Below are 18,542 nucleotides of genomic sequence, written 5' to 3' on the forward strand. Positions count from 1 at the left end.
CAATAAAAGATGCCTCCCACCTGAGTCAAAAGTCTTTTAAGTGCTTTCCCTACAACCCCATTCACTGGTTCCTGCTCACATTTCACTGGCACCCTCATCAGCAAAGGAGGCTGTGTGGTGGAGTCTTATACTGGAAAGTTCGCCACAAACCTGCAAATAGGGATTCTATTACTAGACTAAAAAATGAGACTGTAAATGGGGAGACAAGCAGCAATTTCTGTCACTGCACCCTAGTGAAATTTACTTCACAAATGATACAGAGAGAAAAATTACCATTTACAAGTTGTATTTATTATTAAATTATGGACTGATAATGACAGCATGGGTTCAATTACTAGATTTGAGCTGTGAGAATTAAAAGTTGGGATTTTCCATTAGTCTACTAAAACACATTATAAAGAACAAAAATGGAAAGTCACTTAGCCAGTTAAACTGAATTATTACAAGTTTTCAAGTTTTCCAAAAAAAAATTGTAATATTCTTTACACTTACTTTAATATTAGTAGCTGGTTTTTAAAGAAGAAATAATTAAGCCACAAAAATAGTTCCAGGAAAAATGTAAGCCTTCACAACAGAAAGAGAACAATATGGCACTCATTATGTTCTAATTTCAAAACCAGTTTGCTTCATATTATTTTCAAAAGTAGAACATCCATTTTATACATATTAATGAATAATGAACAGTGAGAAATATATTCTTGAATTGTTTTACTTCAGAAGCTTAGTAATACATTTCTCACTTTCCTTTATACCTATTTCCTATATATCTATTGTTTTGTCATTTGGATTGTAAATGATTTAATAGTTTATGAACATAAGGTATAAAAAAGATTATTGGGCACAATATATTTGAAGTCTGACTGAATGAGTGATATGTTTGAAATATTTTGTTTACTAAATATGTTTTATGTTTCTTAAAAGATACAATAGAATTATAGAGCCTTAATGTAATAAATATTGGCCTTTCTGCAACTAAAAAATTAACAAAGTGTAATTCCTTTCACAAAACTCAGATAAGTTAATAAAGAACAACTTAATTTAATAATCCAAAAATGTGCTGTTTACATTATGCATATGATTAACTGCCAGAACACTTACTCAGTAAATATGATTGCATGCATTTCCTCACATTACACTTTACAGATGACAGATGGCCATTGCATGTGTTCCATCTCGGCATGAAATCTAAATTCCTGCTTCCAATGAGTGTGTATGTATGAATGTGTTTGTGTGTGGCTGTGGATGTGCATAGAGTAGAAATGTTGTCATCCATACCACATATTCTTGCATCAGGTTAGAAAAAAGATGACTGATTATTAACAAAAAATAAATAGGCTCGAGCTCTCACTGGTTTGTTCCTATAACATGGTATCTGGAAGTGAAGGGTTTCTCAAACAACCTTAAGTAGAGCCCATATTCCAGAAATTTAGATTTTGAAGGTCCTTAGAGGGGACCAGGTTCCTTATTTTCAGAAAAGGACATGATGTCCTATGCTAGAGGGTTTAAGTGCATGAACAAGACCACAAAGTTAGAGACAAAGGACCTCAGTTTCAGGTTGGAAATACCATAACTCCAACCCTTATAAGAAGGAAAAATTCTGGACAATCTGCAAGTTACCTACCCTATTTTTTGACTCATGACAGAGAACTGAAGTTACAGAATGTCCAAGAAACTAAATCAGATGTAAGACCAGCAACTGCATGGAGGACCTGAGCATAGCTTGCATGAGAGCACAGACCTCCAGACTCTGTATAAGCCTATACAAAGATTCAGCTACAACTTTTCAATCGATTGCTAAAGGCTAAGGGCAAGCTAGTGATAGATAATGTGAAGCTTCTGGGGATGCCAATATAAAGGACTTTATACACTCTTGCAGGACTTTCCTCCACTCAGCCACCATATACTTACAGGGAAGAATCTCAAGAAAGCTTTTATTAAGGGGGAGGGTTTACAGAGATTACTGCCAAATCTCCACTCAGACCTATTCCCATCTGCTGTACAGAATAAAAGTCTTAGTCTACAGGAGAAAGGATGACAAAAACTACCACCTTGGGCACTGATAGAAAACCATTGCAGATGGGAGAGCAACAGAAAAAAAACATGAGAACTATTACTCCTGGGAACAGTCATGAATATATGGTAGTCCCAACTCTTGGGCTAGAAGAAAAACAGAAGCTGTGTAGACTGCTAAGACCCAAGAACACAGCACCCGCCTCAGACTGAGGCTTAATCAGATTGTGAGTGGAGGTGGTTAGTTCATGTGTCAACTTGTCTAGGTTATCATGTCCAGTTGTTTGATCACACAAGCTCCATGGCCAGCAGATCTAATCTATAAAAAATTTTAAATGAAGTTTTTCATGCAGAAGAAATACAGTATCAATAAGAAGTTTGCATCTGTACAAAGAAATGTAGAGTAAAATAAAAATGAAATGAAAGTAAAACAAATTTTTTTTCTTATTTTTAAACATTCAAAGATAACTGACTGCCTAAAGTGAGAATGGTAATAATGTCTTAAGTATTAACAAAATATATATAAAATCCACATACAGGAAAACCAGACCACATAGGATGGGAAGGAAGAATTGGAGATATACTGTTGCCAAGCCTTTACACTACACATGGATTGGTATAATACTATTTGCATGTAGAAACTACATAATTAAAAAATATTTTGATATATGGTAATATTCTTTTAAGTATATATTTTTAAACTAAGGGAAACCACTATTTTAAATAATATAAATACTAAGTCAATAAAGGAGATAAACTGGAATCATGCAAATGCTTAATGAAGGAGACTACAGGTAAAATGAAACAAAGAATAAATGGACAAATGGAAAAATGAGAATAATTACTTTAAATATTAATGTTCTAAACATAGCAGTTAAAAGGCAGTGATTGCCAAATTGAATTTTAAAAATGCAAACCCAAGTAGGTATTGTTTATACGAAACCCACTATAATAGAAACATAGTAATATTGTAAATATAGTAACATGAAACCAAGTAACAGAGAAGAGTAAAAGTAAAAGGATGGAAAATGTTATTCTATGGTACCAGTTATCAAAAGAATGCAAGAGTAACTACATTAATATCAGACAATAAGACAACAGAATGAGGAACACTAACAAGAATGAAAAAGGAAAATACTACATAATGATAAAGGGATCAAATCTTAAAAAGCACATAATTATGAATGTTTATGGACCCACATGAAGCAAAAACTGATGGAATTTAAAGGAGAGACAGACAAATCCATAATTATATTTGTATTATCAACACTCCTCTTTCATAATTGTCAGAACATATCAGAAGAAAATCAGTAGGCTATAAATGACCTGAGCAACATTATCAACCAACTTGACCTGGGTAGCATTTATAGAACATCCTACCGAACAACATCAAGATACATATTCTTCTCAATACATTTTCCAAGATATAGCCTATTCTGGATCATAAAACAAACCTTAACAAATTTTAAGAAAAAGAAATAACACAAGGTATATTCTCGTAACATAATGGAACTAGAAATCCATAGCATTAAGATATCTAGAAATTCCCCAAATATTTGGAAATTAAACAGCATACGTCTAAATAATCCATGGGTCAAAGAGGAAGTTTCAGTGGAAATTTAAATCTATTTTGAACTGTGTAGAAATAAAAAGATAACATATCAAAATGTGTAGGATATAGTTAATCATTGTTTAGAAGGATATTTATAATGTAAAATACTTATATTAGAAGAGAACAGTCTCACATGAATGATCAAATTTAACAACTTTAGTAGAGAAAGAAAAGCAAATAAAACCCAAAGCACACAGAAGGAAGGAAATGGTATAAATCAAAACAGAAAGTAATGAAATTGAAAACATAAAAACATGGAGAAAATTAATGAGATCTAAGGTTAATTGTTAAAAAGGATTAAGTTTATCAAGCCCTACGCAGACTGACAAACAAAAATATTTGAATTTTTTAATTCAAATGTAAATTTGAATTTACAAATATTAGGAATGGAAGAAGAGACATTACAGGTGACCCTACAGACATTAGAAGGAAAATAAAGGAATTCTACAAACTCTATGCTTATTTCAGGAACTTGAATGAAATGGACCAATTCTTTGAAAGACCCAGACTAATGAAACTCACTGAAGAATAAGTAGTTAATCTGAATAGTTCTTTATCTATTAAAGAGGTTGAATTTACATTTAAAATCTTACAAAAAAGAAAAACACTAGGCATAGATGGTTTCACTAATGGATTCTATCAAATACTTAGGGAATAAATGACAGCAATTGTACATAATTCCCTCCAGAAAATAGAAGAGAAAGGAACACATCCCAACTTACTTTCTAAGGACAGCAAAAATTCTAGAACCAATCATAAAAAAAGACATTTTAAGAAGAATAGAGACCTGTCTTCATGAACATAGACACAAAATATTAGCAAATTGAATCCAGCTGTATGTATATATATCTATACATATATATAGAATTGAATATCATGACGAACTAGATTTCATCCCTAGAATGCAAGGTTTATTTAATATTTGAAAAGCAAACAATATAATTAGCCATATTAACAGAATAAAGTAGAAAAAAATTATCATCTCACAGATGTAGAAAAAATGATAATATGCAGTAGCAATTTATGATAAATATTCTCAGCAAACTGAATAGAAAGGAACTTTCTTAACTTAATACACAGCATCTACAAAACAACAACAAAAATAAACAAAAGCATACACATTATAGTAGCATGCTTAATGCTTAAAAATTGAATTCTTTTCCATTAAAATCAAGAAAAAGGCAAAACTGTCCTCTCACTCGTAGTCAACATCATATCGACAATCCTAGATACTGCATTAAGGCAAGATAAAAAAATTAAAGACATACTGAAAAGAGAAAACAATTCCCTATCCTCAGATGGTATGATTCTCTATGTAGAAAACCCCAGGGAATCTGCAAAAAGCTGCTAGAACTAATACGTGTATTTACTTATATTTTAGGGTAAATGGTCAACACAAAAATCAATCATATTCCCATATGTCAGCAATGATTAATAGGAGTTTGAAATAAAATACACACACAAAAACAAACTTACAAAAGCATCAACTAAAGAAATAAGTATAAACCACGACAGCAACAAAAATACATGCAGGGCCTGTATTTTGAAACTTAGAAGATGATGAAAGAAATCAAAAACTTATAAAAATTGAGAGATAAATCATGGCCACAAGTTGGAAAACCCAATATTCTTAAGCTGTCAATTCTATTTATAGATTCAGTGCACTCCCAATCAAAATCTCTGAAAGATTTTTTGGCCAATATTGAAAAATAATTTGAAGTTATAAGGAAAGGCTAAGGGACTAGGATAGACAAATAGTAAAGAAAAAGTTGGAGAATCCATACTCTCAAAATTCAGCTTTTATTATAAAGCTACAGTAATAAACACATTGCGACAGAGGCAAGAAGACAGACATATTGATTAATGGAACAGAATAGAGACTTCAGACACACCCAAACACAGTCAAGTGATTTTTGACAATGGCGCAAAGGCAATTCAATGGAGAAAGCATAGTCTATTCATCAAATGGTGCTAGAGGCATTCAGATGCCAACAAAACAAAACAAAACAAAACAAAACAAAAAAACCTCACAACTCATAGAAAAATTTCCTCAGAATGTATCACACTTAAATATAAGACTGTAAGACATAACACTATATAACTTCTAGAAGAAAACATAGGAGAATATCTGCATGATTTTGGGTTTGACAAAGATATTTTAGAGATGATACTAACAGCATGTCCATAAAATTAAGAAAAAAAAACTGTCAAATTTTACAATATAAATATTTTTAAATTGCTTTTGTGAAAAGACAAGGAACAAAGAAAATATTTGCAAATCACATATATGAGAATGACTTTTATCTAGACTATATAAAAAATGTCTAAATTTCAACACTAGGAAAACAATCACCCACCAAAAAAACAGGCAAAAGATCTGAACGGACACTTCACCAAATGTATACAGTTGGCAAATAAGCATAAGATATAACAACCAACATGATTAGTCTTAGCAAATTACAGATTAAAATCATAATAAGATACCATTATATACATGTTAGAATGGCTAAAATATTTTTTTCTAAATATAAAGCAAAACAAAATGGACAATACCAAGTGCTTGCGAGGATATGCAACAACTGGAAATCTCATACATTGTAGATGCTGATGTAACATTGTACAGTCACTTTGGAAAACAGTTTGACAGTTTCTTTGTAAAATTAAGAAACTTACTATATAAGTAAGCATACACTTACTATAAGATCCAGTAATCATACTACCAGGTATTTAACCAGGTAAATTGTTCCAAGAGATTGTACATTGCATAACTCCATTTATATGACACTGTGTGTGGTGGATTAAGATAAAATAGGGGGCTTTGACCTGACATGATACTTCAGTGTCATAGACCCTGTCATTAAATCACTCGGTGACCACTCCCGACACCTGCTTATACAAGATAGATCCTGTCCTATCTGGATTTGGCCCTACCCCCATGAAAGCCAAACACAAACCCCCCAATACCCCTCCTCCTTAATCAACTACTACAACTCCACCCTGTAACCTTTTGCTCTGCCTGCTTGGTTGAGCCTGCGCTCCTGAACTTTCTCCACGTAACCCTCCAAGACATGCTGCTCCTTTCTGCTCTAGGACCTGTGAGTACTAATAAACTTTTCTTTCATACATCTCTGTTATCTGGTCTTGTCCTTGCTGCACCTGACTAACCATGCAAAGACCCTTTTGCAACTAAATTAGTGTAGTGGGCAGGATATGCTAGTCACAGTGAGTGGGAGATTCTGAACTAAAAATCTAATACTTGCTTCTGATTGACAGGCTTGCTTCTTGAATAGGTGAAATTATTTGGAAAGTCTGTCTGTCTTTCTGGGGATCATACTCACTGCTTTGTGTCACTTCCCATTGTCTATTTTGAGTGTTGCCATGATTCCCACTCTAATTCATGAGTCTTGCAGATCCCATTCTGAGAACTCCCCAGGACCCACATCCTCACCTAGCAGATTTCTACTTAAAAGGCGAAGACTGTAAGTCCTGTAACTCCTCTCCAGAGCTCCTAAGCCTATGTTGTTTGGCTATTTACTCCCAAAGCACCCCAGCTAGTAGGTGGAATTCATTACTATCAGCAAGGTGGGAAGGGGACCTTCCCCCCACCCACCACTCCAGCCTAAGTGAAGTGGCACCAGGACAGGTGTTGGGTTATATTCCTGGGGTCAGAGGAGGGCTGGGAGACCTTCTCCACACTGTCCTCTGCGGCTGAGGATGGCACTGAGGCTCTGGAGTACAAGTTAAACTTTTCTCTTAATCCCCTTCTCCCTCTCTGAGCCTTACTGATGTGGGACATCCCACAGTTATGGCAACTCCAAAGGAGTGATGCTGCCTTTGATGCACCCCTTGCTTCTGTGTTTCTTTGTCCCCCAACCCATGATGACGGGTGGTACAGGATTTAATATCTTGATATCAAGCAGCAAGATCATCTCTCACCAGCACCTCCAGAGAACTCTAGAGATGACCAACAATGTGCTTGGGGTTTATTGAGTGCAGCCACATACCAACATGCAGAAGCACTCCTCCTCAGACCCCAGAGCCTGGGTGCCCTACCTAAAGGCAACCTGGCCACCACAGCTCTGCTGGATGCTGATCCAGACCCTGCTGAGATCAATTAGGACACCTTAGAGCAAAAGGCAGCTGCCTATGAATAGGGCGCTAAGGCACCTCACAGGCATTTCCAGTTAGTTCTCAACAGGTTAAGATCATGGGAGACAAGGAGGAAGTTGAAATCAAGACACAGTAATTTTAGGAAACTAAAGGTTTGGACTATTCTTGGAGGTTTTATGCAAAAGGATAAGGAAAATATGGAGATTGATTACTGAGAGTCTTTAATTTGGGATCTGAGTTGCTACTGAAGACCCCAAAATATGCAACTTAAGGTTTGTGGAGCTTTGTGGGTTCAATTTCTTCATGATGTTTCCAGTTCCCATGTACCCTTCGGGTGCCCAAAGTGTTGCAGGTGACATATAAAAAAGACTGAAACTATTGAGGAGTTCATAGAGGCCCCTAATGAGGAGCTGGAAACAATTGCCCCCGCTAAAATTTCCAATCGCCTTTCCCTAGTGACCTGGATATTTACATTATAGAGAAAAGCACACCACCCAGGGTGTGTCAGTTTTGGCGATAGAGGTTAGTTTCGTTAGGCATTGGCACTGAGTAATGACAAGACAGATGCTCAATGACAAACAGTTGACAAGGCCCAGTTGTTACTTAGATAAATTGGGATGATGCAATGTGTATATCATTTATTTGAGCTTTCAGACAAAAGAAAACCAAAGCTCATCTCTAACACTGAAAAGGCCCTCTTTTGACACTAGGTTGTAGAAACTTTTCATACAAGGAGTCCCCCAACCCCCTAATCCCTACTGAATTACTGGGTATCCGTGTTCAACCTTATCAGCCTGGCTCTACTGTCTTCGAGTCTATTGGCACAAAAGGACAGGAACTCACATCCAGAGTCACGGATCCTGGCTTATCAGGAACTACCAGCCTACAGGAGGCCACATGGCCCCTCCTCTGAAGGGCTCCACCTCCTGCTGAATATTGAAAGCCCATTCCTCCCTCCTCATGCCCTGCCCCTGGAAGATGTGAGTACTGGAACAATTCTTATTAAACAGCTACCCCTAGTGGTGTCACCTTTTGCTCTTAATTCCTTACTATAGGTACTGATGCTTTAACACATTGCTGCCTAACCTGGAATAGGATCAATTCCTTTGGCTCTCTTTGTGGGCCTTGCCAAATGGGAACCCATGGACCTGCCCCTGCAAATCAAGATGCTAAACACACTACAATATTGCCTGAGACAAAGATACTGTGGGGCTCTGGAACGTGATCCAAGATCTTTAAAAGAAGGAGTCATTATATCAACCATCACCCTATACAATAGCCCTATTTGACCACATTTCAAAGCCTCTACCAATGAAGAGCAATTAACTATTGATTATAGGAAACTTACTGCACATGTCCCAGCTGTCAAAGTTCCTTTTCCTAATGTCATTAAAAATAATCAAAGATATTCAATGGAGCATAGGTGATTTTCTTTGTTGATTGATTTGGCCAACATGTTTTACCCAGTGCCAATGCCTAACAAAACCTAACCTCTATCACCAAGACTTTGACACACAATCATTAAAGATAGCTAAATACTATACAGATGACATCCTATTAAAGGGCAACTCTGAAGAGGGTCTCTGAGAGGACCAGGCCATACTCACCTAACATGTACAGGAATGAGGTTGGACAATATAGCCCCATAAAATACAAGGGCCATAAAACTCAGTCAAATTCTTGGGCATCATCTGGTCCTCAAAGGGCAGACAAATTACCCCCCATCAAACACCAGTGCTTACAACAAAACCCACCTCAGACTCTAAGACACACACAACACCTATGAGGATTACTCATGTTCTGGAGATAAAACATCCCACATCTTTCACTTTTATTACAACCCATAAACAGAATCACACATAAATTGGATGCTTTCCACTGGAGAGAGCCCCAACAATGTACATTGAGCTGGCATAGCAGGCAATTTCCCAAATCATGCCCCCTTTCCTCTAGGAATGGATTTTAGGTCAGTCCTTTACCACCTCTGATTATGCCTTTTGCAGTCCTTAGATTAAGAATGGCAAACAAATGGCTCCCTGTGGGGTTTTGGATGAAGGGGCTTCTCTCTCCATTGCCTGATATACCTACCCCCTTTAGAAAGTCAAATCCTGGGTGCTTATTATGTTTTTCTAGAAAAGGAGGCATTTACAGGGTTGCAACTGGTCAACCTGCACATGCAGATTCCTACAATGCCATGGGTGAGGCTTAATCCCCAGAAGCTCTGCATGGCTACTGAATCCTCGTTGGTAAAATGGAAATAGTACCTTCAGTCTTTTCCAAATTATGGGTAGATGTGACTTTTCCTCTTTCCCACAGCTCTTGAGACACTGCTGGGGAAGTCACAGGCATGCCTACTACCTCCTTTTCTATTGTGTGCAGATGTTTCAGTATGTTTCCATTCCACTACCCAGAGGAGATATTAGGTCTATTCAAAGGCCACATCATTCCTTAAACCCAGAAACTTGGAACAAGCAGCCCAAGATGCCTATCAGTGGCAGGGTCCTCTCCTGCTAGGGTGGATAAATACTCAACACACAAACAACACAGATTTGTCTCTCCTCTCTGACATGAAGTGAAGCCTGCAGAGCTGCCATCTACCGACCCTGACCTGAGCAGTTGGCCTCTCTGGATGAGCGGCCACAATGGGATCTCTTCCATTGCTCTTTTGGACTCTTTGTGCTGTGTAGTAATAAAGCGGGCATTTGCTGAAAGTTTCTGTTGTTCCTGAAGCCTATGTTCCCATGACCCACCAAGTAGCAACTCACTCAACAGACACTGGCAATAGTGCCCCCATGGCTCCCTGCTCTAGCCAAGAGGAGAGTCCCTTGGGACCAACTGTCTGACATGCAGAGGGTATTAGTATATTTCCCCAATAGCAATGCTGTTACTGTACACAGTGCAGCTCATTGGAGGGCCACAACATGCCACTCAGTCTTAAATACCTCCCTTACCCAAGATGGTTGCTTGGGGTCTGCACAGTTGGCAGAGCTGGAAGCATCCAGTTAGCACTCCAGGAGGCACTGAGCCACCTATTGCCCAATGTCCTAATCTTCACTAATTCTTGGTCAATCGCCAGCAGGCTATGTGGTCAGGGCAATGAAAATGGGATAATTTTCTCATACAAGGGAGACATTGTGGTGGGGATCCATATTTGGAAACAGCTCACAGACTCACATATCCCTATATATGCACACATGTTTCTGCATTTGCTTCACTCACCACACTGGAGTCGTTCTTTAATGATACTGCCAACAAATTGTCTGAAATACATTCCTGCACAGTATATCTGGCAGGTCCCTCAGATACTACCCACTTAGGTCCCCAAGCTTCTCCTACCAACAGATGGCCTGGTTCCATAATGTCTCAGGGCACAGAAGCTCCTCATCCCTAGTGGAGTGAACACATAGAGAGGATTAGGGGTTGCCTCTAGGACTATCAATTGCCAGAGTAGTTACTGAAGGCTGTTACTTGTGCTCCAAAACCAAACTCTGACACCCCATTGATGGAAGGATAAATGGGGGGTGGGAGTGGAGTGGGGTATAAACTCCTCTCACACTGCCATATTAATTACATAAGACCACTTCCCATCACTGCCAGAGCCACCGGGTATATCCTGACTATGATTGACTCATATCAGCCTCATATTGACCCTCCCCATGCATCATGCAATCGGGGAAGCCACAACTCATGGCCTCACCAATCTTATCCTTTGGGTTCTCCTCACATTTTTGACTCAGATCAGGGAAGCCACTTCACTTCCCATATTGTCCAACAGTGGATGCTCAAACAAGGGATTATTTGAAACTTTCACTTACCCTACTGCCCTTAGGTATCAGGACTTATCAAGAGACACAAAGGCCTCCTCCATGAGTTATTGCTTAAATGACTTAATAGCAAATGAATATCAAACTGGGTTAAACTTTTGCTTCACGCTTTAATAGTCCTCAATTGCAGGCCAACAGGGTTCCATGTGTCCCACAAAAATTACTTCCAGTCTCCTAAAATGCCTCTATTAGTCCTCAAGGGAAAATCAGCCTACTTTCTGGTCCAAGATGACTCCTCCTCATCAAAACAATAAATAACACTTCTCCTTTTTGCTATGATTTTTGATTGTCTCACCCTAATTATGGAAGGAGGCTTTACCCAATCAGAGGCAAATAGTGAATTGGGATCCCCTAATAACTGATAGTCCAACAGAGCCACCAGAAGTAGTCATATTTAGACATACTCAACCCAAGGGGAAATTTCTAGTTCCAGAAACTTTACTGGTACATAAGGAATATAAAGGATGGATACTAAACTCTAGTTACCCCCAAATCCCTCCAAGAAGTAGACATTATAGTCACGAACCCAAGCAATGGTACTTACTGTGTGGGTTACAGTATGAGGAGAAAGCAAACTTCACCTAATGGAAATGACACCAGGCAGAAGCGAAACTTAAAATTCACATGCATGCCTTTGCAGGTTTGAATGTATTATGTCCTCTAAATGCCATTATCTTTGATGCAGTCTTGTGGGGCAGACATTTTAGTGCTGATTAGACTGGAATCCTTTGAGTGTTTCCATGGAATGTGCCCCACCCAACTGTAGGTGATAACTTTGATTAGATATTTCCATGGAGGCTTGGCCCCACCCATTCAGGGTGGGCCTTGATCAGTGGAGCCATATAAATGAGCTGACAAACAGAAGGAACTCAGTGCAGCTGTGAGTGATGTTTTGAAGAGGAGCTACAGCCAAGAGGGACACTTTGAAGAAAGCACAGGTGCTGCAGATGAGAGATATTTTGAAGACGGCCATTGAAAGCAGACTCTTGCTCCAGAGAAGTTAAGAGAGGACAAATACCCCAAGTGCAACTTAGAGTGACATTTTTGAGGAACTGAAGCCTAGAGAGGAACATCCTCGGAGAAAGCCATCTTGAAACCAGAACTCGGAGCAGACGCCAGCCATGTGCCTTCCAAGCTAACAGGTTTCCCAGACACCATTGGCCATCCTCCAGAGAAGGTACCCGATTGTTGATGCATTACCTTGGACACTTTATGGCCTTAAGACTGTAACTGTGTAACCAAATAAACCCCCTTTTATAAAAGCCAATCCATTTCTGGTGTTTTGCATTCCAGCAGCACTAGCAAACTAGAACAATGCCCAACCAGCATCCCCTCAATGCTCATTATGACAGTGAAGGACTGGTTGCTAGAACGGGGTTCCTCTCCCCTCAGTGGTGGTGCAGCTACCTCAAACTGCCAGAAGCACATCACCAAAGCTGATAAAATACAAATGCTCACCTTGGCTGTGGCTTATATTCTTCTTATGCTGTGTGGCACAGTGGGCCTAACCATAACAGGAAAAGCCTGAAGCAATGAAATACAGGGAACCCAACACTGACCCCAGAATTGGACCAACCTGACATGCTGGTAAGCTGTAATATATTATCTCAGATTATGCATTACACGCATCCTGCAATTGGGGAATTGCAGTGGGCATGGATAAATTCACCACCCTTAAGGGACCTTTGTATAAAATGGATATAGCCCAAAGACCTACAGCCATCCAAATACTGTCCAGTAAAGTGTTTGTAGGCTGGTTGCACACCTGCCCTTAACTCAAGCTTCCATTGTTACAATTCCTATGCTTTAGCGTACCATCTCTAAAGCTGGCAGGAGCAACTCTGGATTGTTCTTCCTTAATACATCAGGTCGCCATTGATACAGCTTCTAAATGTGCTGAGGATACACACCCTGACTGGATGGAATAGTCTCATATTACCCACCAAGAAGCATCCCAGAAGATCAATAAATACCTAACAGAGAATTTGTAAGTACAGAAGCTGCAAGGTGTATTACAGACAAATCCTTGCCCTTATAGCCCAAGGGTATGATACTAGCCAAGACCCTCTGGTCCTATTCATTCCCCATTGGCTAGCCACCTGGGAAGGCCATCCACCAGTGGGCTGTACACTATAGACAATGTCATCCCAACCCAAGAGATCATTGATGTTTATGGCCCCACCTCACACAACATTGCCCCAGTCCAAGAGTTCATTGCTGGAGGTAATCTCACCCCTCATCATAGGGCCACCCAAAACAGAGACTATACACCCCCAGGACTTGCTTTAACCAGACCCTCCTTACTTGTGCTATGCTACCCCAGTTCCTACCCCTGACCCAGGTATCCAACATTCAGAGATGTCTTCGTCAATATGACCCCCTGAGTTCCACTTCCTTTATATTGCTCTCTGCCTTCCAGAAATGACGAGCAGCTAAGACCAGGCTACCAAACCTTGAGTGATAAGCCCCACAATTGTGACACTGCCCTGAAGTGCACAATGGGAGGCCAAACAATGGTTACAAAACCACACCATACAGGAGATTAACATCATGCAATGCCTTCTTTACCCTCTATTGGAGAACTCACCAATCCTATATATCCTCCAACAAATCCACAGTAACTTCTGTTGGCCACCACCTCCAACCAACATACAAATACACTTCACCTTTAACATTTCCACAACACAAATAGTCAACATAATCCAATCCTAAAACCTATGATGATGAGGCATCCCAGGGTTGATTGTAGTGGATTAAAATAGTATGATTCCTCAGCATGGCAGACCTTGTCGTCAGTCACGCAGGGGCTTCACCCTGTCATGATGCCTCCACATCTCAGACTCTGTAGTTAGGTCCCTCAGTGACCACCCTGACACCCACTTACAGAAGATCAATAGCTTCTCCCTCTCCTCCTCGTGTCCTGAGTTCACACCCTCTCAAAAGTCAAATACAATCTCCCCAATCCCCATGCTTGCTTGACAAACTGCTACAGTTCACCCAGAAAAAAATAAAGACATAGCCCCCCGCCCACTGTAAGCATTTGCTGCCCACCAGCTTCTCTGAAGCCCACACTCCTGATGAGTTTCCAACATGACCCTGTACTCATGCTGTGCCCCCCTCTTTCAGCACCTATGAGTACTAATAAAATTTTCTTTCAAATGTCTATCGTGTCACTCATCCTTCCCACAGCTGACTTTCTTCATGAAGATACTCTTACAACACATTGTAAAAGAGCAAAAATCTAAGAATAGAAAAGCAACCAGAGCTTGTCAGGGATTGGAGGGGTGGGGTGGTGAGCACAAAGACAGCACAATTAAATATTGGGGGTTGGTGGAACTGTGCTGTGGCATTTGTCAAAACCCATAGAACTGTAGATCACAGAGGGAATTTTACTGTATGCAAATTAACCAAAAATCAACCAAGATTTCTGGGGAACCCAAGATGAAATGCAGACTGTAACAAATGAATCTAATTGTATTCCAAAGGCATGTCATAATTACACTGAAGAGGGCAGGAGAAAAAGAGCTAAACTAAGTAACTTTGTGAAACAGTCTTTGATTTCTAAGCTAAAGAGAAAAAGAACAGTGTGTGTGCCCACAGACGTGTGCACATCCAGGGGGAAAAAAGAAAAAAGGTAGGAACGGAACTGAGATGAGAACAATGGACTCAACTCCCAATCCATTTGCTCTTGGCAGAGGGCCCCTTGACTCACTAATTTTTTCATCTCAGCTAACTTTAGTGTTGGAAAATTATAACAAAAGCACTAAAATTTCATATGGATCTCTTTTTCTCCTACATAGTTTTTGTAATCATTAAGTTACTTTTATTTGCTGGAAAGTCAAACTCTTCAGGTTTCCAAATCTGTAAACAGCATCACTAACAAAAACAAAAATGAAGTTGTGAGCACTGCCTTCTCTTACAACAACTCAAAAAGCAGTTTCTCTAGAATGTTTAAAAAGATGTTCACTCCAATCAATATATTGCTTACTTTCTCCAAACCCCAAATATCACCCACCTAGGCCTGTCACACTGCTTTGTCAACACCTACTGTTTTCAGGGAAAGAAAATGCTATTATTACTAATTTCCAATAATCTTAAACTTTTTATTTTCAGGGACTTTGGACTTCTCCTGTGGCACTAAAATATGCAGACATTTAGGCAATTGGCTACTGGCTAAGAAGTGCACCTCAACTCCTCAACCTACTTCCCCCATCTCCAGCAAACTGACCCACCCATTCAACTCTGCTTCTTGACCTAGCCCTTTACCTAACCCACCCGATCAGTGTACACTTTTTTAAAGCAATTAGTTGTTATTATTATTACCTTAATGATTATTTTTAGTTGTTCAGCATTTGGCTTTATCTGAACTCCCTACTTCCCCGTAAAACCTGCTTCTTCCTGATTTTGAACAATTCACCAAAGTTTCCTGCATTATACCTTCACTAAATGCCAAAAGGCATTTTGTTGCAAATTCTAGTCCATCACTATACATTTCAAAGAAGTTCTACCCATCCTGCCTTTTATAGACATGCCACGTTGGTTGGACAGAGGTGCTGGCAAAGGCCTTTTCTGGGAGACATTTGGATGTGCTGTGACTACACTTTCAACGCATCAAAGATTCTTGTGCTATTCTTTTGCTAGTGGCTTGTGAAACCCAGTTACTCTCTCTGTGGGTTACTTGAAAACAAAATAGCTGGAGAAAATAACTTTAGAAAATTCTTAGATAAATACAATTAATTCTAAAATGTTTTCTGAAACTAGAAATCAAAATAAAGACATGTGAGAAAAGAACAAACAAAGCAGGCCTTAAAGAAAAGTAATAAAACACACATACGCATAAAACAAAACAAAACAAAATGCTAGCAATGAATGCACGCTTTGTGAGGTTGGAATAGTTTACTTCTAAGATACAGTCTACAGCACTTAACTTAGTGTGGTTGGTAGAATGATGACCTCCCACCCCCAGGAGGCCCACACCCTAAACCCTGGAACCTGTGAAAATGTTACTTGGCAAAAGGGACTTCACAAATGGAATTACAGTGACTAATCAGAGGACCTTAAAGTAGGGAGATTATCTATGTGGGCCCAATGGAATCACATGAGCCCTTCAGAGTGAATCAGAAAGACATGAGCCCATGAGTGAGAGATGCTACAAAAGAGAAGTCAAGAGAGAGGAGGCTTGAGAAGGATCCGGCTCATCATTGCTGGCTGTGTGAGGTAGGAGCTATGTGCTTGGACTGGAGAGTGGCATCCAGGATCTAAGGGCAACCTCAGCCAGAAAGGAAATGGGAACCTTAGTCCAACAACAGCATGGAACTGAATTCTGCCAACAATCTGCAGGTCCCTGGAGATGAATTCTCCCCTAGGGCTTCAAGAAAGAAACAAGACCCTACAAACGACTTGACTTACTTGTGATATTCAAAGCAGAGAAACCAGCCAATTCCGCTGGACTTCTGATCTACAGAATTGTGAGACAATACATTTGTGTTGTCTTACACTGTCAAGTTTGTGGTGATATGTTGTGGCAGAAGTAGAAAACTAAAACACCTTGTAATAAGAGTTGTGTAGTATTAGGCATCATACTGTTCAACAGGGATACGGACAGCACAGAACTGTGGACTGCCAATTGCTTCCTGACTTATATAGAGAGGGATTTGTCACCAATATTAACATTCTTATCCTTATTCTTACTAATTTTGAATATAAATCTTAGCCACTGCTCCTTTATATTAGTAAGGTATTTCATAAAATAATCTTAGTTGGAATAATTGCTAAAGAAGCAATGGATACAGGACATATATTCTGAAGCAAATGGGGTTTATTTTGAATCTTGTTTTACTCAGTGGACACATTTCACAAGTCATTCTGTATGGAAATGTCCTAGCTACTCTTTTCCTCCTGCTTTTCCCATCAATCCTGGAATGTCCTAAGATGGAAAGAAGGAGACTTATGTCAGTGGCTACTCAGGGAGCTTTTAGCACAGAAATCACAGGCAGGGCCGCTGAAAGGGTTGACCTGATTTTACCCAGGCATAGTCTTCATAGAATCATTGTTACAAACTTCCAAAGTCTGCCTTGCAATGTTCTCCTTCACAAGCTATACAGGAACTCTGAATTTGTAAAGTCTTGACTTCCTTCTCTTTTAAGAAATGTCACAGCAGTAGACCTTCAAAGGTCGGCAGCCAATATACAACCTAAGGCAACCATTTACATGTGGATATACCAGAGACAGAACCCTGGTAACAGTCTGTGGATTCCGGCAAACCTTTTGATGCATTAATTGTTAACAGAACTGAGTACAAGTGAGGCTTTACTAGACCAAAGAAAAACTACTGAACTAAAAAGACCCGTCTCAATTATTTTGTGTATACTTCTAAACAGATGATAGTTAAGAAAACTAAAGCTTATATTTAAAAAAAAAAAAAAGCCTTTGCATCTTAAAACATCCTTTTCCTTTCCTACCACCCAATAAAAGTCCCTCTATACCTATCTTTTCAGCAGTGAGATCATGGTCTGCAGGATTTGGTTTGAGCATTTCATCCTCAGCCAGCACAGTAGTCCCGAATTTAATTGCTTGCCTTCATACACAAGAGATTTAGGTTTAACCTCTTAAATCCATTTTCCACTCTAGAGCTGGCCAGAGCTGTAAGATCAACAGATTCAGTCTCTCAGAATCTAGAGTGAGAAAGTTTGAGCTACACATGACTTTTCATTGACCCCACTGCTCAAAGAGGGACTGTCCTATAGCTGTCTGGCAATTGTATTGCATGGTTTAAAGAGAACTGACAGCTCTTTGAGTGGATCCCATCACTCATGGGAAGTTGTTATTAAAACATGGAAATCTTCTCTAAGAATTGCCCAACTTTTTCAAGTTCAGGCAAGGCCTTGGAATCCTCCTAGAACTGTGGTTTGAAAAATAGATTATATTTTTATATTACGGATGTGTATTTTTAATGAATCTCATAGTGTTCTCATTCCACTTCTTAA

Source organism: Choloepus didactylus, chromosome 5 (genome assembly GCF_015220235.1).
Source record: "Choloepus didactylus isolate mChoDid1 chromosome 5, mChoDid1.pri, whole genome shotgun sequence".
NCBI classification, from domain to species: Eukaryota; Metazoa; Chordata; class Mammalia; order Pilosa; family Megalonychidae; genus Choloepus; species Choloepus didactylus.